The following is a 22,344-nucleotide window of genomic DNA, read 5'->3' as shown; positions in this document are numbered from 1 at the left end:
AAGATGTGGCATCTGGAACTGTGAAGTGGGTGCCTACTTGCATGTTCAGAAATGATTTTACAAAAGGAAATGCAAATTACGTGGGGGCTAGACCCTATGCCGTACGGATTCTTTGGCCTATGTTTTCTGGTATCTTGTCTACATTGGTTCAACGGAATTCCGTCAGTATGAACAAAACATGTGGCTGATCTGATAGGAAATCATAAAAGTGGGCATAGTGCTCCGTGCAAGCTAGAGAGTTAGGCAGAAACGATCTCAACCCAAGACACTACTAGTAGTTTCTATACTTGTCATATTATATAGACACTACTCATAGAAATTACATCCCCAATTGATGATTTCTTTAAAATAAATTGCTATCCAATCATATTTCTTCTCTCTCTTTTATCCCTCCAATCACCTCTTCTTTTGTCTTGATTTTCGCGTAGACATGATTTTTTGCATAAGATCTGGTTTCTTCATATTTTTTCTTCTCTCCTCATTAACTCTCTTGCCAACTCAGATTTTTGGTTATGTGGCACTATATTTAATGTTATGGAAACCTGCTGAGTTGGAGGGTTGGGACTGCCCTAAGAGGAACATCGATCAATCTGTAGTTGGTTTTGGATTGAATCGAGAAACACTTTCAGGTGAATTATTCATTTTGCGTTTGTAGTATCCTGACTTGTGAGGATTGGGGACTCCAACATGAAGTGCTTGAAATAGTTTTTTTTAATAAAAGCCAGGATCACTGCCACATTATATAAGAAGAAGAAGCATTCATATAAAACACGCCGAAGCGAACACTGCCACCACACAAACAACACACGCAAACAACACACCCAACAAAACACTACACCACCACAAACTAGGAGATGAAGCGAAAGGAACCGTCGTGAACTGCGCCGTCGTCGCCAACGCTGTGCTACGCAAAAACCACGGCCCGCTGCAGGCCTGAGCGGCACCGTGAACTCCTCCACCATGGGAGATCACCCTCAAGCCACACACACGATCGTCGATCCCCCTGTCCCAGAGGAGCATCAGTAGAACACTCAGTCGCAGCGCCGATGAAAATCACTGATCCTGACCACTCTGCGTGGGGGCCTCGCCTCTCCCACCGTCTCACTTTTCTGCCAAGGACTTAGGTAAATGAAACTGCTATGGGAGCGACACCTCCGTCCAGCCAACACCGGGGTCACTACAGCACCAAGCGCGCCAGCTCAAGACCTCCAGCACCTATGGGTCCTCTGCACCTTCCCGCCAACACGAACCAAGCGCACCTCCACTGCCGTTGCGCGCGAGCAACACCACCAATCAACCATTGCCACTATCTAACCAAGGCGGGCCTCAGATGCGGCGCCTCCAAGGAGGGCACGATGCCAATGGCGCCGCCGTCGCACGTCCAGAGATGGACAGAGTTCTCACCCTCGAGAGCCCCATGCAGCAGGGAACATGGTGCCTCACAATGGTGCCCTAGTAGGGAGAAAGACGCCACAAAGGCGCCGCCACCATCGCCACTGACGAAGGCATCAGTGAAGGCTTTCGCCCGACTCAGCACCATGCCTGCCACACGTTCTTGGTCAAGCCAGTAGCCCACTCCTCCTCGCCTCCGCATCGCCTCCACCGGAAGAAGCCCGGCCCAGCCCGAAGCACCACCATGGCGCCACCAACAAGCGCCAGCCAGCCCCCCAACCCCACCACCAAGGCGGCGCCGAGCCAGCATCACCGTTGAGAAGCACCAACCGCCTCACCTCAGATCCTGTCGCTCGAGCGTCGGCCCCACCCAGCCACTGTCGTAGCCGGCCACGGCCCACAGCCACCACCAACCGCCACCCTGCGCCCCGCACCGGCCGCCACCGCTGCCACAGATCCGCGGCAGCCCCAGCCTCAGCCGGTCGTGCTTGCCGAAGCCGCCGCCCTGCGCCGATCGCCGCCCACCCCACCCACCAACGCGCGCCCCAGCCTCCGGATCTGGCGAGGGCAGTGCCGGATCAGAGGCCCAGAGCCTTCGCCACCGCGGAGGTGGCCCACGGCGACGAGCCGAGTTGCCGGCGAGGTCCCGCCGCCCGCGCGAGATCCCGCGCACCACCAGGGAGGAAGCCTCGCCACCGCCCTCCTTGAGGCCGTAGGGACTTCCGGTGACCCCTCCGGCGGCGCTAGGGTTAGCCGCTAGAGCCGCCTGCGGGGGGTGGGGGGGCGAGCGGAAGTCCCAAGCTTCGTCTAAAGGACCGTGCTTGAAATAGTTAGTTTTATTGAAGACCAAGTAAGCTTTCCTGGAGTTGTATATTCAGACTTTAGAGAAGACAGTCAGCTACCGTTGTGCTTGAAAGAGACCAACATAAAACAAGAGCTTGAATATGAAAAGTAAAAGTTTAGGATCAGTTGGTTACATCAAAGATATCTAGCTGGTTAGAAATATATGGACAATAACTGAGGAAGATTGGGAGTTGGTACAGTAATGCTTTTGTTAGGTACAGTATGTGCTAGTTTTCTGCACTGCTATCAAGGACACCAAACAGCTAGAGTCCAGGAAGGGACTGTGCTATACCCAAGGCGAGGTTAAACAATAAGAAAGGGCATTCTTGTCATTGGTATGCAGTTGCCATAGCTGTACTAGTTTTCTAAGGGCATCTCCAACCCACAGACGGCCGCCGTCTGCAAGTTTAGGAAATCTGCAACACAAAAAGTTAAATAGACAACTTCTTCAACTCACGGACAGTAGCTGTCTATTTAGCTATTTAATGTTTTAGATGTAGCACATGATCAATTGTGAACAACATCTCTATATACCTTGTGTTGCTACATGTTTCATCTCATACATCTTTGTATACTATACATACTAGTATATGATTAAAAATTCTGAAAAATAAAAAAACAAAACACCCTCAACCTTATCTCTTCAGGCTTCCAATCACCACTCCGTCTCACGCCTCTTGCTGTCTCATCCCTCCTCTATCTCATGGCGCCGCTCTCTCTGCATCTTGTGGAGGCCGACGCGGGGAGGCAGCATGCGGTCGGCGTTGGGGAGGCAGCTCGTCGGGCGCATATGCCGCGGCCGGGGGGAGGCAGCTCGACGGGCGCGGGGACGGCCGAAGCGGGGAGGCCGACGTGGGCGAGGCGACCCATTGCGGGCGTGGCGGCAGCTCTGCGGTCGATGGCCAGATCCGCCCAGGCAAGGCTCAATGGTCGCATGCAGGAAGGCCAGAGGATGAGCGGCGCGCGCTCGTCGGCTGGCACTCGCCATCATTCATTTTTCTCCCGCGCTCTCTTGGAAACCGCAGGGTGGAGCACCGGATTGTTGCTGTCGCCGAGCCATCCTCCAACGGGGCTCGAAGTCATCTGCTCACGTGGGAGAACGTGCCTGTTCTGTCGCCTGGCGAGACAACGACGCAGCCGTCTGCTTGGGCGACCGAGAGCTCATCTGCAAAATTGTCCTCAAACTGACGGCAAACCGACGAGCGTTGGAGATGCCCTAAGAGCATGGGCAATAGTCTACGCCGACTGCTGGCTGGGTGCATATCACGAGGATGATGGGTCCCACTGGTTCCTCCAATAGCAGTACAAGAAAGGTCTCTCCGCCAGCTTCATCCGGCGCATGGTGAACCGCCCGCCTTCTTCTCTCTCTTTGTCCACGTAGACTCTCAGTCTGCTCTCAGCCACCCATAATATTTGCTCTAACAAACATTTATGCATAATAAATGTTTGTGCTCGAGGTCTAATAAACTCCACTAACTTTAACTAGATGGTGTAGAATATGTTTGATGATTTATACCAAGAACATAGGTCAAAAAGGTAATAACTTTGACAACTTTGTTCATCTATACTATAAAGAACCTAAACAATTGAAACATTTTTTATCAAGCAAAATCTACCCACCCACCACACAATCCATCACTTTTAGGCCCACATGTAAGCGCAAAGTGTTTGATGAAATGCCTGGTGAAACGAAAATGACACCCACGCCTGTTCAATGTGACGCCGCGCAAAATTCTTTTTGCGCCACGGGTATTGTTTACCCTCACTCCGTACCCGCCCTCCCATTGGTCTTCCAGCACAAATCAGTGTGGTTACCTTCCATGACGCGGTGCCCCACCCTTGTCGTCCCTGATCCTCGCCGCGCATGTTGGCCCCTGCTCTGGACGGCCAAACGTGATGCCTGGCCCTCGTTGCCCACCCTCGTCCCCAGCGCCGAGCCGCCGCTCTGTCCCGGCCACCATTCGCGCCGTCCTATCCGTGCCGCCGCTCCATCCATGGCGGATCCGCGCCGGCCCATCGCCGATCTGCGTCCCTGGCTCCGCGCCGTTCGCGCCGTCCCGGCGGATCCGCGACGCCCGGCCGCCAGTCCACGCCCAGCCGCCACTCCGTCCTCGCCCCCCCAGATGCCGCCTCCCCATCCCAACACAGTACCCGTCCTGCACCTCCTCGGCTCATGCGCTGCCTCCCCATGCTCCGCCTCCGGGTCCGCCGTAGCCGCGCCGGCGGCGCCCTCCGCCCTGACGCGCGCCGGTTGCCCCCTCCACCGGACGCCGTGCCCCACGGATGGAGCAACCTCCGGCCTCCGGGTCTCCAAATGGGAAGCCAGAGAGGTGGAGGCGGAGCTCGATTTGGAGGCTGCGGAGCTGTTGGCACTCCTTAAGTATCCATTTTATCCCTTGTTTAACTTTGATAATGGCATGAATTTAATATCAAAATCACCAACCATCCTAACCTCGGCCCAATTATTGGTCGTTTTCGCGTTTGCACATATATTTTGGAGGTACTTCGTTTTTGCAGGTTTTTGACCAATTTTGGAGCATGAAATGGCGAGGCCCACGATCACGCGATGACACGAAGAAAGACAAAGGCCAAAGCCCGAACAAAAGATCGAAGGCCGTGATGATTAGAGGCCCGTTCATGCACATCCACCCTCCAATGAAGCCCAAAAGACAAAGCCCACAAGATAAGATCAAGATACTTCGGGGCTAAGCAAAGCAAAGAGATATTTAAGGAAGGATTTTCCATCCTATCCTTCTCCTCGAAGAAATCTCGAAGATAACAACATCTAATGGGGTGCAATCATGAAAGACATAAACTCTAGAAGATTCCAGGAGACTTGGGGAGAAAGATGAACATGAGCCGGCGAAGGAAAGAGCCAGGCCGGCCGGCCTAGGCTCATTGGGCCGGCCGGCCCAGCCCTTTTTTAGGTCGGTTCGACCTCCCCTTTGACCGAGGGTTCCCTGAGGCTATTTAAAGACCCCTCCCCAAGGTTCACGCAGAGATCAATTCGGGAGACGACGCCAAGGAGCAGAGAAGATAGAGGGACACCTATCGGAGAGCCGAGGGTCATGCTAGTTGTCTATGGTTCGCTCTAGCCGACGTGGGAACCTTGCAAGGAAGACCACGTCGGAGTTCTGGAGCTAGGATCATCAAGATCAAGGTAGGGCCCCGGTTGTGATCTTGTGATGTACAATCATTCATGGTGAAGTTATTTGTGATTCCGAATGTTTAGTGACCATGTTCTCTCTTTCGATTTCGTTCTTTTCTTTGGGTTTGCTTCATCCTAGATCTATTATCGAGATAGACCGCTTAGCATGATCTTGTATGGTGGCTAGAGGTTCATGGCGGAACTACCAAAGGGGGTTCGACTTGCTTCAGGGTATTTCGTTCAAAAGGGGGGCGTCGTGACAGGCCGTCTCCACAGAGTAGGCGGAGTATCGAGGGATCGGATTGGAGATTTTGGGTTTAAAGAGGCTTTTCATTGAGATTCACATCTACCTTACTTCACTTTATCAAGCTGGAACTACAACATATGCATGATCTAGGTGATCTAGATTGGTTATCTCTAACTTTCTCTTGCTACCTTTGGTGTTTGTCGTGTTTTTAGTAGATTAGATTCGTTTTCACCATCTCACACAAAGGAATTTCTATGCTAGTAGATTGTTTCTTGTCTCTTTGGTTCCGTGGATTGATAAACCTTGGGGGAATACTCTGAGGGAAAAGCTACACGAAACCTTGCGCTTGCGGTATATAAATCGGGGGCGTTAAGGAGCGTCAACAAACTTTTCTGGCGCCGTTGCCGGGGAACCATCGATTTAAGATCCAATCTTACTTGCATTCGTAAATATTTCTTGATTTTTCTTTTTGACCTTTTTAGATCTCTTATTTTTCTGAGCTAACTAAAAAACAAAAAAAAACGGATCTATTCCACGAAAATCAATCTAATCTAGAGTTTGCTTTATTTTGCTTTATTTTTCTTTTATGTTTTAGATCTTGTATATTCATCTTTTAGATCTCGTATATATTTTTCTTTTTCACTAACCCCTAACAGGAGATGGACGGGAGCCTCTCCAACAAACCCGAAAATTTTGTGGATGATCCAGAAAAAATTTACAGGCAAAGGAGACGAGAAGCACGATCAAGGAAGCCGGAACTAGTAGATCCAAAACTTGAAGCTGACGATTCATCGTCTTCACCTCAAGCAACTCCACCAACAAGTCCAAAGGAGGCACCACTTCACCAAGGGATGGCGCTACCGGAGCCGGAGCGTACGATCGGAGAGCTATGCACTCCGGACGTTTGGGACTTGCCGATCCAAAATCTCGACAACATCAGAGTTCCGTTCGAGATCAAGACTTCAATCATAAGGATGGTGCAAAGCTTGCCCTTCACTGGAAAAGAAGACGCTAATCTACACCTTCAAGCATTCCTCCAACTATGCCGCACCTTCGACATGCAAGGGATGACTCAAGATCAAATAAGAGCGAGGCTCTTTCCGTTCTCTCTACTTGGGAGAGCGCTGCAATGGTTTCATTCTCTACCACGCGCACGGTGCAAAATTGGGAGTCCTTGATGAAAGAATTCATGACGGAGTTCTACTCGCCCGGCAAGACCCAGATTCTGCGCAACAAGATTGCAACATTCGCGCAAGCCCCGACGGAGACTATTGCGGAAGCCTATGAGCGCTTCAACGACTACATCCGCACCGTACCACATCACAAGTTCTCAAGGGAGGATGTGGTCCAGAAGTTCTATCAAGGCCTCACTACTGCATCAAGGGGGATCATTGACGCATCGGCCGGAGGTTCTATCATTGAGCTCACGCCTAGTCAAGTTTTCAAGCTATTCAAGAAGGTGGCAGACAATGACGCATGGGCATCATCGGGGCGCCTACAACCACTCCAAGCCATGGGCTCCACGAAGAGTGTATTACAAGTGGAACGCGAAGAAGTGCTAGAAGGGAAGATCGACTCGCTCATGAGAAGGTTGGAGAAGATGGAAGTGGAAATGAGAGAAGCCCAAGCTATCGATTTGAAGGCGGCCGAAGCGAGGTCTACATGTGAAGAATGTGGAGAGTACGGCCATGTACAAAAGAATTGGCCAGAGGAAGCCAAGATGCTCGACTACATGAAGAAGGGAGAATGGATTCCGCCGACCAACTTCCGCTACGGGCAAGGTAGACCCCAATTTAATGAAAGCTCTTCCATTCAAAACTCGGTGCCTCTTCGTATACAATTGAAGGAGTTCATGGAGGAGCAAGGAAAGATCAACAAGGACACCGTCACCAAGTTCAAGGCTATGGACAAGATTTTGGAGAACATTGATGGCAAGGTGACGGAGGTCGGGAGCTCTAACCTTCAAGTACTCAACATGATGAAGATACTAGAAACACAAGTAGCCCAGCTCGCCGGACGCCTATCTAGCAACGAAGGAAAATTGCCCGGGCAACCTCAAAGTCCGGAGACGGCAAAGGCAATTCAAACTCGCTCGGGAAAGGAGACCGAAGAACCCGAACATGCGGCGGGAGCAAGGAAGCCTAAGCCAAGAGTTGAAGTGGAGACCATCATCAAGGAGAAGGCACCTACTCCTATGCCAGAGATAGTCACCGAAGAGCCGGAGTTTGAGCTATATGATATAGACACCAAGATTCTACCGCCAAGGCCACGATACCGCAAAGGTAAACATGAAGATGAGCAATTCAACAAATTTGTTGACATGGTACGCAGGTTGAGCATCAATATGCCGCTCTTGGATGCTATACAAGTTCCGATGTATTCTCGTTACTTCAAAGACATCATGGGAAATAAGCGCGAGATACCGCCAAGCACTGTCAAGCTAACCGAGGAATGTAGCGCGGCAATCGCTAATGAAGCTCCTGAAAAGAAGAGGGACCCTGGACGTCGTACCATCCCGTGTTCCATTGGATCTCTTATGTTCGAAAGAGCACTTTGTGATCTCGGTGCAAGTGTGAGCATCATGCCCAAGAATGTGTTCGAGAAGCTACGCTTACCGGAGCCGGAGCCCACCGCCATGTGCCTAGAGTTAGCGGACAATTCCGTTCGTTATCCTTTGGGAATCGCCGAAGACGTGCCCGTGAAGATTGGAGAACACTTAGTCCCCGTTGACTTTGTGATTCTCGATATAGGAGAAGGGAGCAAGGCGCCTCTCATACTTGGGAGGCCTTTCCTCAAGACCGCAAGGGCGAACATCGACGTTGGCAAGGGGGAGATAAAGTTCGACATCAATGGCACCACAAGCGAATTCAAGTTTCGTCCATGCCTCGAGGTATGCAACATGATCAATGTCAAATATGTTCCGCCTCACCGCCGTGTCACAAAGGAGAAGCCAAAGAAAGAAGAGGAGCCGAACAAGAAGGAAGCGAAGAAGGAGATAGAAGTCGTCGCGTCCATCGCGACAAAGAAGATCGTTGCACCCGTCAAGAAGAAAGCTAAAAGCCCGCTTGTGAAGACCAAAAAGACGACTAACGTAGAAGACAAGCCCGCACCAAGGATTGTGCAGAAGTGGGTACCCAAGACTGCAGCGCCATCACCGAGCGTTGGTCCGAAGTGAAGAAGAAGAATGTCTAGCTATAGACTATAAATGAAGCGCTTTGCGGGAGGCAACCCGTTCGTCGAGTCAAGAATAAAGCTGCCGGGAGTTCAACCCGTTCGTCGAGTCAAGAATAAGCTGCCGGGAGGACAACCCGCGAAAGGTTTAGGTAAGTGAGTCGAGAATTTTGCTACGCAAGAACATGATATACTTTTGAATAATTGGTCGTTCGGTCGAACAATTCAATTTGGAATTTTATTCGCTCGGTCATTCCGATGTTATTTCTTATTTTAAACCAATGACATGAGCCATCCTATGATTTATTTGCCTCTTCTTGAGAAAGCCACATCCAAAATTCCATACCCATTTTTGGCGACCGTTCTGTCCATGACGGCCGGACCAAGTTGAGATAAAACACGAATAGAGCCGCGCTATGTTTATATCATTTGAATTCTTGATGTGTAGGTTCATGCAAACATAGAGAGAATTTTCAGTTTCATCACCATAGGATTAGAATTTTCCTAACTTTATTATTCTCTTTTTCAAAAATCTCTCTCTCACTTTGGCAAAAATTAGAACCTAAACCCAATACCACGGTTGAATTCGAGATTGTTTTCTATCAATTCATGAAAGTGAACGGTTCCGATGCAATCAAAATTAATGTAGTCGGGAAATATTTTTCGACCTACAAATGTAAAGATGTTTCAATTCCCCTCTAATTAATCATTTAAACTCATTGCATGCTTTGAGTCAATTCTGAAATTTCGAAGTTAGAGAAGGATTAAACATCTAAGCATGATTTGGAGAGGGTTTATGTGCTTGATTAACACCCATTGATCAAAGTGAGTTCACGGGAAAGAGTAGTGCTCTCTACCTACCACCACATGCAAATAATTCAAAGGAGGGAGCAGCCATGCATGGAAGGACATGTGATTTTCAGCAAAGATGGCACCATGTGATGCATGATGAAGCATGGGATAAGGTGAATGACACAAAGTGGAGAAATAATGTTGCAAGTGGACATCAAAGGCAAAGAAGGAGTGGTTCACGGGATTTGGACGGTGCAAAGCATGCAAGATGTACTGGATAGAAGCGAATAATTGCACCAGGAAGCCACCAGAGAAAATTGAAGTGGAGAGGAGCCAGGAATCCCCTAGGCCGGCCGGCCCCAAGGCCCTAGGCCGGCCGGCCTGGCCCCTATTTAACCCCTCTGGTGCTCCCCTTTGGTAGGTATACTCCTAACTCAGTTCCTTGCTTATGTTCTTCAAGTTCTTCGCCCAGAAACATCAGTTAGAGCCCTGAAAAATTCGTCCACCAAAATCTACTCCAAAAATCTCAGAAAATTCACCACAATTCCTAGTTTGTTCCACTCTTTGATATATTGTTCTCCCGCCGGCAAGAAACCCCTGGTGTGTTTGTTTTTGAGTGTGTGCAGCAAGGAGTCACCATGAGTGGCCTCATGAAGTTCATCGCCGGGAGGAGAAAGACGCGTTCATCAACATCCGACGCATCGGCAAGTTCTTCGCGGAGGCACTCGGTTTCCGAGTCTCCGCGAAGCATGGAGGAAGACAACCCCGCACCGAGGAGCGACATGCTGCTCCTTGGTGGGATGAGAGAGCCGAGAAGCTCCTCCATGCGATTCACCGAAGGGATGCCACCTCCTCCACGGCGTTCGACAAGGTCATCCGCACCACCGCCATACAAGCCCAAGAATTCAGAATATGGGTTTATTATCTTGTCGAAGGAAGAAGAAGAAAGACTCAAGTTCATGAAGGGAAGACTACGAGCAAATTATGATTTTGATGATGAAGCATTGGTGAAGCTGGGATTTCATCATGACATCTATGAGCTCTTGGAGAACATCGGTTGGAAGTTATTTTCCGACGGTGTCATGGTTGATATGCAAGAAGAAGTGGCTCTTGAGATGTTCATGACATTAGAAAAATCAACTGAAGTGGTGGATGATGAAGAAGTTCCATGTCTGAAATTTAGGCTCAAGAATAAAGAGAAAGTAATCACCTATGGAGAAATAGGAAGTTTGCTCGGATTCAAAAGTAATGCATATGAAATGGTGCAAGTTGAAGATGGAGAGCTTGATGAATTTTGGACAAAAATAGCAAAAGATGTCAACCGCTAAAGGAAAAATATAAGTAATGTGACCCTCCAAATATTCCACTCTTGGTTGAGCAAGAGAATTCTCGGGAGGATGAGAGAATTGAAGGTCACCGACCAAGAATTAAATTGGATGTATGCTGCATTGGTGAAGAAACAAGTGATTGATCCCACTTACATCATGGTTGAAAGGTGGCATTGTGAAGCATCATCCGGCACGGGAGAAGTTGGTTCGGGATGTTATCTCACAATGATAGCCCGAGCCATGAATCCGAGGTTACGAGTGATCCAAAAATTTTATGTCCCGGGAAGAGATATTGGGATTGAACATTTGAGGCAAGGCCATTATATCGGAGGGGATGAAAAGAAGGGATTCACTATTTCTGAGATGGATATTTCCCTCCCCGATCAAAGGCTGAAATTATTTGCAAGAGGGAGGACTGATTGGCGAGTTGAAAATATTGGAAAAAAGGTGAAGAAATCAAAAAGAGGAAGGTTAATTGAAGGAACATCGGCATCGGTACAACAAGAAGACTTGGAAGTAGACCTTCCACCGCCAAGTTCCGCTTATTGGAGGAATGAATTTCAAGGTGCATCAAGTGGACAAGGATACCCGCAAGGATGGACGAGTCAATGGGAAGGGAACCAAGATCAAGCATGGGGGCATGCTGCGGCGGCGCCGCCACCAGTTAGCAACTACGGCTACCCACCCCCATCATATCAAGGAGAGATGCCCGACCCGTCATTTGGAGCACAATATTTTGATCTCCCCCAACCAGAACAAGGAATAAGAATCATGGGTGCCTATGCAAGAAGAAACATGGAAGATATAGACGCCATTCGGAGGCACACAACCCAACTAGAAGATGGAACCGCGGGAATCGCATATCAAATGGGACTTCTAGGCCTGGCGCTACCGGAACAATTTAATGGAGGAGCATTTCAGTAGTATTATGACCAAGGATACAACGCAAGAGCCAATCAAGAAGAGTGATCGACGACAAGACAATGAATAAAATGCTCACACGTGTGGTTTGGATTTTCTATTTCTTTTCATTTATTTTCAGCATGTGTGCAAGCTTGTGTGCGCGTAGCAATTTTCTGTTTTATTTATTTCAGCATGTGTGCAATTTGCTTTCTTTTGTTCTCATCACCATGATAAATAAATGCATCACCTACGCTTTAATGTCATGGTTAGTAATGATGATAGAAAGTTTGTGCCATATTAAAATATGATGATCGTTGCCGCTTTGTCTACTTTCTTGTGCTTAGTTTATGCATGATTAAACTAATGCTCTCTCTAACATGATCTGAAAATTAATTAAATGCCGGCTTATTCAATTATGGAGGTTATGATAAATTAAGACCCATATCTTTTATTCTTGCTCTCTTACTTAAGCTTGTTAAGGAAAATTTAATTTGAATTTAATTATGAGCTAACCTTGTCAATGATACATTTTGCAATTGCTCTACCCTTCTATAGCCTAAATGATATATCATAACAAACCATAGAGCAAGAATTATTTTCAGGTGAATTAATTCAGGATTTATCTTCTTTGGTACGAGACTAAGAAGCTGACAATTCCGTATTTTTGCGTATCTCTCTTTTGCTAGCCATTCTATCCATGCATTGTGAGTTTCTATACCGGGAACATCGCAAACCTCGCTGGATATCCACCCTTAACCAAAAACATCTTTTTGTGAAACACCTCCTTGACCACAACCTATATATTGAGTATATATTTATTTCGACGGCAAAACAGTGGAATCAAGAGCAAAATTCAGTAAAACATAAGATTGGGAAGCATCAAAGAGTTCGCAAAAGAAAAATCCGAAGAAGTGGAGGCCTACAGGCAGTAGGCCGGCCGACCCAACACCCCTAGGCCGGCCGGCCTGCCCCTTTTCCTCCTCTGTTGGCTTCAATCTTTCACAGGGAGATGCTCCATTGAATTCCAAAGTTAAGTCCAGAGAATTGATAAAGGTTTTGTGCACTCACTCCATCAAGTTATCATCACTTCATTGCTTGAGGACAAGCAAACGTTCAAGCATGGGGGGGAGGTGGAGTAAGTGCATTGTGTTGCCAATGGTTCTGAGGAGCAAAAAGAAAGAAAGAAAAAAAAAGAGGAAGAAAAAAAATGAATGATGATGAAAAGCTCCTCGGTTCCTTTAGCTTCATTAAACTCCAGATACTTTGAAGATTATTCTATACTCAATTATTCCAACCATGTGCAATCCGATAACAAGGACTTCAGTCTTGCCTTGGGATCAACCGTTGCCATTTGCACATGTCCACCATCTAAAGTGTGTGTTCCATTCTCTCCCTCTCCACAAAGAAATTATTTTCCAATGGTCTTTTTGACGAGTCTCGGTAAATCCATAAGAAGTATTTCTTGTTTTGATAATATCTTGATTATAATATCTTTTGTTAGGACTAACCTTTCCAGAGCTCTAGATAAAGCCTCACACATACATATGAGAGAAAGAAAGGAGAGAGTTCTAGCAAGATTGAGAGACAAGATGAGCTGAGAGTTTCCATGAGCAAATTGCAATGAGGTTTGAATTATTGATCTTGGTTTAGCATTACTTATGGAACTTAATTTCTTAATTATGAGACTTGTTTAATTTTGAGAGCATGTGCTTAATAATTGTGGGGAAGCATTTAACTTGTATCTACCTTCCACATTGAAAAAGCTGGTTACAACTTGAACTATTAACTGCAAAATATTTTTGGGAGCATTGTGTTTTCTCGTGTATGATCAAGTGCAGGGACTGGACACTGAAAGGCAGCGCTGATTTTTATCAAAGACTTACTCGAGGACGAGCAAGGTTTAAGCATGGGGGGAATGTTGGCGCTCCTTAAGTATCCATTTTATCCCCTGTTTAACTTTGATAATGGCATGAATTTAATATCAAAATCACTAACCATCCTAACCTCGGCCCAATTATTGGTCGTTTTCGCGTTTGCACATATATTTTGGAGGTACTTCATTTTTGCAGGTTTTTGACCAATTTTGGAGCATGAAATGGCGAGGCCCACGATCACGCGATGACACGAAGAAAGACAAAGGCCAAAGCCCGAACAAAGGATCGAAGGCCGTGATGATTAGAGGCCCGTTCATGCACATCCACCCTCCAATGAAGCCCAAAAGACAAAGCCCACAAGATAAGATCAAGATACTTCGGGGCTAAGCAAAGCAAAGAGATATTTAAGGAAGGATTTTCCATCCTATCCTTTTCCTCGAAGAAATCTCGAAGATAACAACGTCTAATGGGGTGCAATCGTGAAAGATATAAACTCTAGAAGATTCCAGGAGACTTGGGGAGAAAGATGAACATGAGCCGGCGAAGGAAAGAGCCAGGCCGGCCAGCCTAGGCTCATTGGGCCGGCCGGCCCAGCCCTTTTTTAGGTCGGTTCGACCTCCCCTTTGACCGAGGGTTCCCTGAGGCTATTTAAAGACCCCTCCCCAAGGTTCACGCAGAGATCAATTCGGGAGACAACGCCAAGGAGCAGAGAAGATAGAGGGACACCTCTCGGAGAGCCGAGGGTCGTGCTAGTAGTCTAGGGTTCGCCCTAGCCGACGTGGGAACCTTGCAAGGAAGACCACGTCGGAGTTCTGGAGCTAGGATCATCAAGATCAAGTTTGGGCTCCGGTTGTGATCTTGTGATGTACAATCATTCATGGTGAAGTTATTTGTGATTTCGAATGTTTAGCGACCATGTTCTCTCTTTCGATTTCATTCTTTTCTTTGGGTTTGCTTCATCCTAGATCTATTATCGAGATAGATCGCTTAGCATGATCTTGTACTCATGGTGGCTAGAGGTTCATGGCGGAACTACCAAAGGGGGTTCGACTTGCTTCAGGGTATTTCGTTCAAAAGGGGGGCGTCGTGACAGGCCGTCTCCACAGAGTAGGCGGAGTATCGAGGGATCGGATTGGAGATTTTGGGTTTAAAGAGGCTTTTCATTGAGATTCACATCTACCTTACTTCACTTTATCTAGCTGGAACTACAACATATGCATGATCTAGGTGATCTAGATTGGTTATCTCTAACTTTCTCTTGCTACCTTCGGTGTTTGTCGTGTTTTTAGTAGATTAGATTCGTTTTCACCATCTCACACAAAGGAATTTCTATGCTAGTAGATTGTTTCTTGTCTCTTTGGTTCCGTGGATTGATAAACCTTGGGGGAATACTTTGAGGGAAAAGCTACATGAAACTGTGCGCTTGCGGTATATAAATCGGGGGCGTTAAGGATCGTCAACAGGAGCTCGATTCATCGGCGGCGGAGGTCAATTTGGTGGTGGCTGATGTCGATCCGGCTCGATTCGTCAGCGGCGGAGGTCGATTTGGTGGTGGCTGAGGTCGATCCAGCAGCGGAACCGCAACTGGCTGAATCCCGCCACCGCACAGCCAGCCGAGGCAAGGCCCTTCGCTGGCGGCAAAGGTGGGGGCACCGCCGCCTTTAACCGCGCCGGGTGCGGCCGCCGCGACACGCGGAGGTTGCGGCCACCTGACGCCCCACCTGCGAGTGTGGGCACCTCCAAGCTTGATGCCGCGGGCAATTGCCGGGATTCCATCTCCCCCTCCGGGCCTCTGAGCGCACCGGGCCAATGGGCCCCTCTGGCCTCCCGAGCGCTCCGCGGCTCCCCCGTGCCTGGCCGCTTGCTGCTGCGCACAGGTGAGGATTTCTTTAATCTTTGGGTTAGGTTTTGGGGATTTGGGGATTTTCATTGTGCAATCTCTTTTTGGCCCTGAGATTTGGGCCACTGCTCCATTTCTTCCTGCTCAGATCTGTGTCGCAGGGATCTCTCTTACCCGCGCTATGTCTGGTATGTGGGGGAAGAAAGGGTCTGTGTTCTTGGTTTCTGAAAATTGTATCGGTTTTTTTTTGTTTTTTTGTAAATGCCACTATGCCAGGATCTAAACTTGCTAGACAAATGTCTCATCACAAGTTTTTGAAAGCCAAGAAGTTCGGTGCGGAGATGCTGAAATGGAGGATGGACTTCGGAGCCGACACCATCCTTGATGTGATAGTATTATCATTAATGGTATTCAATTGATAGTGTTATCGTGAATGCTGGCAGTGGGTTCAAGTTGATCTGGAACAGTGTGAAGGGCTTCATTGACCCAAAAACGTCATCCAAAGATTCATGTAAATGCCAGGACTTGTGTTCCATTCTTAGATGTCATTTGTTTGCTATAACATACATATATATCTTTCTTCTGTCTGTAGGTTCTTGGTTCGAACTAACTACCAGAGCAAGCTTCTTGAAGTAATAGACTCGAGGTAGGTGGAGATGGCATTCATCTGAACTCATTCTTTAGATATTTTCAACCTTAAGTTCTTGACATTTGTTCATGCTTATACATTGTGTTGCCAGAATTCCTGGGTGGTTCATCCACATGTAGTGACAAGGGTGGTTATCTTGGATCAAACAAAGGGCTATGAAATGATCCTTATATATTGAAGGTGCCATTTATGCATTGCGTTTACCTGGATAACTTTCATCTATATGCTATACTTGTTTTATTATGTACTGATAAATGTATTATTTGTAGCTGATACATAATCTGGAGGATGGATGTGTGAGGGAAATCAAACCTATTTATGAGGGGGGGGGGGGAAGAAGCTGCCAATCCTGCTGGCGCCAGGGGCGATCGGGGCAACGCGTCCCGGAGCGGGGGGCGCCAGCAGTGCCCCCTCTGGTCGAGGTGAGGCCGCACCAGGGTGCGCAGCGGGCTGGACGCCGCCACCTGCCGAGATGCCAAACCGAGCTGCTCCACAACTTGTTGTGTAGACTGCATGTCTGAATCTCAGGTATGTGGTGTACTCTGTAGATTTGCATAATTGCCTAGCTTTGCCACAAATTTAGGTTACGGACTTAGGATAGATGGGAATTTGGGGATCAGGCGGCTGATGTGGTTATGAAAGTAGATTAGCAACTAGAGGATTGGAATGAGACTGTCTACTCTCAAACAGTTCATATATAGTTCCTGTCCTGCCAACCACCTCTCTAGCCAACCGATGTACACCTAATATCTCTGCAGGAATAGACATATTTTCTCTGCAAGGGAGCTCAAACTAAAGCAGCTTACTGCATCAAGTCTGAACTGGAGTGCATGATCACTGCACAAGGCAGCTTCAGGTATAAATAAAAGACAATCCTGGTCCATAAACAGGGAAGATAGTTAAGGGGCTGACATTTACTCTTTTGTATTTTTCTTTCTATAGAATTACCCATTTTATGTCACATTTCAAATGAAGCTCAATTACAGTTGCTGGGATAGAACTGGGCGTAGGAGAGCTACCCAAGTTAATCTCTAACTGTTTCTGGATTGTTTCTTCTACGTTTAAGTTTTCAGACTTAGGAGTTTAGACCTAATATACGATTAACCTCTAGCCTACTAAATTGACCATGTATATCACCCTGGATTAACACACATGATAAGAACTTAAATAATGCAACACATGTAGCAGCTTCTGTCAAGGAACCCTCTCTGTTGATTCTAGAAAACATGCTGTACTGCTGTACCCTATAGGTCACATGTTCTGAATTAATGGCAACAAATAATAAAAGTGTAGATTGATTAGGCTTTGCTTTGGTTTGCTTTGCAAGTAGAAAATAAAGGGAGATGCTTAAATTCAACAGCATCTGCCATCCAACTTAACTAAGCTCATTATAGTATATGATTTGACTAAATTTAAATCACACAATAGTACTTCTGCTTTTATATGATGCTATGTGGTAAATGCAACAGCACCTGCAATTCAACTACAACATCAACATTGCAAAGGCCAATATGATTGGAAACTGTGACATGATTACAAATTGGCTAATGCAAGGTTTTAGAATTAGACTACTGAAAGAACGATTAGGAAAAATAGACGTGTTCCATTCTTTAATGCGGTGTTTACCTGATTTTTTATGTGGTCTTTCTTACTAATTGTATGCAGATACCTACTGTTTGTGTGCACTTCTATTCCAACAGTGCAGAGTATATATTCAAGCATTGGTTTACATACTTAATTGTTCATGTGCAGATATCTTTTGTGAATTTTGTTCCATCTCAGAGAATCTGACAATGTGTGCTGTATAATTTTGGCCGTTTAGGTGATCCATGTCCGTGTGTGGCTACAGACAAGGAACAATATTTAGCAGCTCCAACTGTGCAAGCTTCTCTCTCTCTTTTTTAAAAAAAACTGTCATGCTACAGGTTAATATGCTCGGTTTAAACTACTCTTTTCTTGTCATAATTACTTTTGCAATGACAAAGGGCAATTTAACATTTATGAGTGCTTCTATTAGGTCACTGTTGTTCGATTGAAAAAAGACTATTACAAAATTCTTGGTGTTCCTAAGGATGCATCGCAGGATGACATCAAGGAGGCTTTTCATTCTGTAAATATCATTACAGTTCAGAATATCTTGAGATATTTGTGGTTTTCTTATGATTTATTAACATCGTTGATTTTCCATCCCATGGAATGTTACTTTTCTAATTTTGTCCTGGTGATCAAAGTTGATCCACCTTCAACTGCTACTGGCCATACTATTGCAATTCTTAGTGAAGTGAAAGCTGCTAGGAATCAGATGAGTTCTATTTTAGTCACAGTATAATCTATTGCCTCTTTCTTTCATGTGCTTTGTAACTTATTATTCAACTGCACAAGCAGTAGCACAGCTGCATTATTCTCTGCACAATTTTGCACTGAAGTAACCTGGACACAGTTTCACATGCATTGACTGTGTACATGGTTCATATATATATGCATATAAATTACCTCACAATTAATGGCTTTCGTATTTTTGGTTTGTGAATATTATATACCTTCTTACTTGTTATTTATCAGTGCCAGAACAACACAGGGGCTGGCACTTCCGTATTGCATCTCCGTCTCCATGCCTTTTGCTTGGTTCTGCTGATTGGCTGCCCAGGTAATAACACTAATTAATTCACGCATGATTATACCTTACAAACCATTCTTATAGTTAAATAAAATAAGAACATGAGGGTGCCCCTGCTCGGACGGTGACAGAGCAGGAAGGTGCCGGCGCCGGCGCCACGCAGTGCTGGCCGACCAGCGCCCGCGCGCGTGGTGGAGTGCCTTAGCCACCGCGCCCGCACCAAGGGGGGTGTGAAGGTTGCGGCTGCATGGTGGAGCGGCTTGGCCGCCAAGCCCGTGCTGCAAGGGGACGTGCCGCCTTCGCCGGGAGGGAGCTTGCCTGCGGTGGCCTTGACGGCGAAGGCAATGGAGGGGTCATAGAGCAGGATGAGGCCGAACTGCCGGAGAGGTCGCGAGGGGCTCGGGCAGGCGCTCGCGCCAGGCCAGGTTGTGACATATGTTATGACATATTTTGTATTCTATAAAATTATTATTTATTATTGTATTTTAAAAACATATGCGTGTCGCACATGCACTCTACTAGTCATATGAAATGTTCTCTTTTTATCCTATGAAATGAATCGTAGCATTTTAATTTAGTGTTTGGCTTTTTATACAAATATATTCGTTTTGCTACACATTTTTTTTATCATTTACTCAAATCGTCCTTAACGATTATCTCGAACTCTTGGCTAGCCATTATTCCCTTAATTTTTGGATAGAGGATACCGTAAAGCCTTTCTTTTCTTTTCCTTTTTTTTAAAAAAAACGTAGAGCCTTTCTTGACCAGTGGCTAAGTTATGCATCCTGGAGATTTAGGCCCTATATTTGTTTGTCCATGAGATTATATAATCCATTTTAAAATCTGAAAAGTAATCTCATAAAAACAAACACTCCAGCTTATTCATCAGATTATATAATCTCCACCTATAGACTATAATAATCCACAAGCTGTTGAAAATAATGTGCTTATTTCAGATTTTGGTAATCTAGACTCAAATAATCTATTTTTCCAAACAGCTCATAAATTATTTCTCTTAAGTTTGTAATAATCCAGATTATATAATGCATCACCTATAAACTAGATTATATAATCTTGCTTGTAAACAAACAGAGCCTTAACATGAGCTGGGCAGCTGACGGTTCCGTTCCCAATCCTTAGCAAGCTTAGAGGCCAAGTGATGACCTGCACATTCTGCCGCTCTATAGTATGTTTTTTTTTCTCTTTTGAGGATAGCCGCTCTATAGTTGATGTCGATCCTCTTCTCGTGTTTCCAAAGTCCTTTAGATATATATGCCCCTGGACCTGTCGATTCCTCAAAAGCTTCACATTCTTTTTGTGCTCATTGATCTAGCGAACAAAAGCATGACGGTGATAACACTGAACATTCATAGGGACAACATCTTCCCTCAGGGCAGTACTTTTACATGGTCCCTGAGAGTGACCTGCTTGTGTTTCAAGCGTTCTCTTTAGCGGAGCTTGCTTTTGGTTCAATTGTCCAACTTTGGTCCAGATGATTGAGAGCTAGTGCTCTTGTTAGACCTCTAGACTCAACAAGATCAGGCTTAGGGACACAGTGGTTGTTACTCGGCACCGAAAAAATGGTTTACTATGCGGTGTTCATATAACGTAGTGAGCCAGTTTAATAAGTGTTGGGTCAAAATCTTAGAGCTTTATTGGAATAAAAGAATAGTGTAGCCAGTTTTATTCCAGCTTGTCTATTTTCGGTTTATTCTCTCACAAAATACTATTGAATCAGCTGAAATTAGTAGGCTTTTCCACTAGCCGAACAGGTTGGCAGTACGGTTGTATCCGATCATGTGTTGTGACTTTTAAATTTGACACGCAAGAACATTGAGAATTCTGCGGCCTTCGAATTAAGCTAGCCTATCACGTTGGAGCCTTCAACCTCTCTCTGAAATTGATTTTTGTTATGCATGACATTTGAGCCTTTTAATTTTAATACATTCTCCTTTTTTCCCTCTCTCTCTCTTTTCTTTATATGTAGGAGGCATACATCCCTTGTGGATACAGTAACCTGCTTAAAGTACAAGCCCAAAGCTGGCACCCGTGTGTGCATACGGCAGGTACGCGCTGGTGGTATCTTCCTCCGCATTTGCTCTACGGTCTGCGCTGGTCTTGGTTGTCCGGCCTCGACCATTTTTGTCTATCGCGGCAACAGGAAGGTACCTACTGTGCTGGGAACCCCAATACGAGCGACGGTCATCCACAAAACAAACTGCACGTGAATGCGTTGAAAATATCGTAGCGTGCATATGTTACCTCTACATGTGTGTAGTGTAGGCCGGGATAGATGAAGTTTGCAGAGGACGCAACGAGAGACCATGGTTGATGTCTAAGCCGCTGAATGACGTTTCTTTAGGAGGAGGACGCATGCATCTATCTTTAACCCCTTTCCTTTACCTTTCTGTTAGAATGTGTGTTAAAGTCTTATATAAAAAATACCTAATTTAGGGCTAAAAAATACCTCCAAATTGGATGATGCGCAATGTCCACTCCTTTGATTTAATTTGTCGCGGGAGAAAAATTACTCGAACATTCAGTGCGGATTTATATATATATATATATATATATATATATATATATATATATATATATATATATATATATATATATATATATATATATATATATATATATAAAAGCACAAAATCGATGCCCGGGGAAAAGGGCCGGGGGGATTTGATTGGCCGCCGTACGTGATATCACCGACCAGCTCAAACGGCCCCGCCTAAGAATTTAGGAACTCGATCGTGAGCCCTAGCTCGGTCGATCTTTGTCCCCGTACGTCCATCTGCATTGCCGGCTGGTGTTCTGGCCATCTAGCTATCTGCTTGTGTTCGTCGGTGGTGACGGTCCTCGTGCAATGCAATGTACTCTTGCCACCTTGCCGGACGATGTACAATGCAGTACTCGTCGAGCTCCATCAATGGCCGTCTTAGCACGCCTAGCTAGCTAATAAAGCTGCCTGCGGCCACTTTCAAGTGGCCCCTGGTTAATTATTATTTATTAAGCAAACCAAACTGTAACCACTCGCCGTGTGCACTGGTCTCGTTGCGAATTGCTGTACGTCGCTTCCTTCTGTCAATGGTACCAGCACGTACACGTACGTACACCAACCAATCATGTTCGTGGCACGACGCGTGCATGGATGGAGCAATCAAGGGTGTGCTTTAATTTTATTAATTTCTTTATTGGTGTTTCACTTTCACCACGCACGCGCGCACCCAACCTTTTTCTTTTTCTTTGGAGGATAGCTAGATCTCGATAAAGAAAAAGGAATGGGAGGAAACGCGTCCGTAGGTCCCTGCAGCTGTGCAGCAGATCTGCTGGCTAGTGTACGCCATGGACTTGTGGCATGGTGAGAGCTCATCGATCTGAGCTAGCTACGGCCTGTTTGCCTGTTTGTCATGGTTACAACCCGGCATGGAGTAGCTTCACTCTGAAACTTCAGCTGAAGCTTTTTTTTTTAAATAAAACTTCAGCTGAAGCTAGCTCTGAGTGATGTGATGAATACCCAGGCAGGCTTCGACGACCGTG

At 46.2% G+C, this 22,344-nt stretch overlaps 2 long non-coding RNA genes across 5 annotated transcripts; both read left to right on the top strand.

Annotated features, from left to right (window-relative positions):
- The first annotated feature begins 15,535 nt into the window (after window positions 1–15,535).
- On the top strand, window positions 15,536–16,517 carry LOC120655111. 2 transcript variants are annotated; one of them, XR_005667330.1, is made up of 5 exons: window positions 15,536–15,575; window positions 15,815–16,049; window positions 16,131–16,184; window positions 16,279–16,367; window positions 16,457–16,517. It is a non-coding gene; the product is annotated as an uncharacterized LOC120655111 (long non-coding RNA). The 2 variants fall into 2 exon arrangements; XR_005667329.1 differs by lacking the exon at window positions 15,536–15,575 and having other exon boundaries at window positions 15,610–16,049.
- LOC120655110 lies at window positions 16,513–19,354 on the top strand. 3 transcript variants are annotated; one of them, XR_005667327.1, is made up of 5 exons: window positions 16,513–16,715; window positions 16,946–17,043; window positions 17,130–17,210; window positions 18,010–18,834; window positions 18,941–19,354. It is a non-coding gene; the product is annotated as an uncharacterized LOC120655110 (long non-coding RNA). The 3 variants fall into 3 exon arrangements; XR_005667326.1 differs by having other exon boundaries at window positions 18,903–19,354; XR_005667328.1 differs by lacking the exon at window positions 18,941–19,354 and having other exon boundaries at window positions 18,010–18,112; window positions 18,205–18,896.
- The last annotated feature ends 2,990 nt before the right edge of the window (window positions 19,355–22,344 follow it).

The sequence above is a fragment of the Panicum virgatum genome, chromosome 1N (genome assembly GCF_016808335.1).
Source record: "Panicum virgatum strain AP13 chromosome 1N, P.virgatum_v5, whole genome shotgun sequence".
NCBI classification, from domain to species: domain Eukaryota; kingdom Viridiplantae; phylum Streptophyta; class Magnoliopsida; order Poales; family Poaceae; genus Panicum; species Panicum virgatum.
This window is presented reverse-complemented; position numbering and strand designations above follow the sequence as displayed.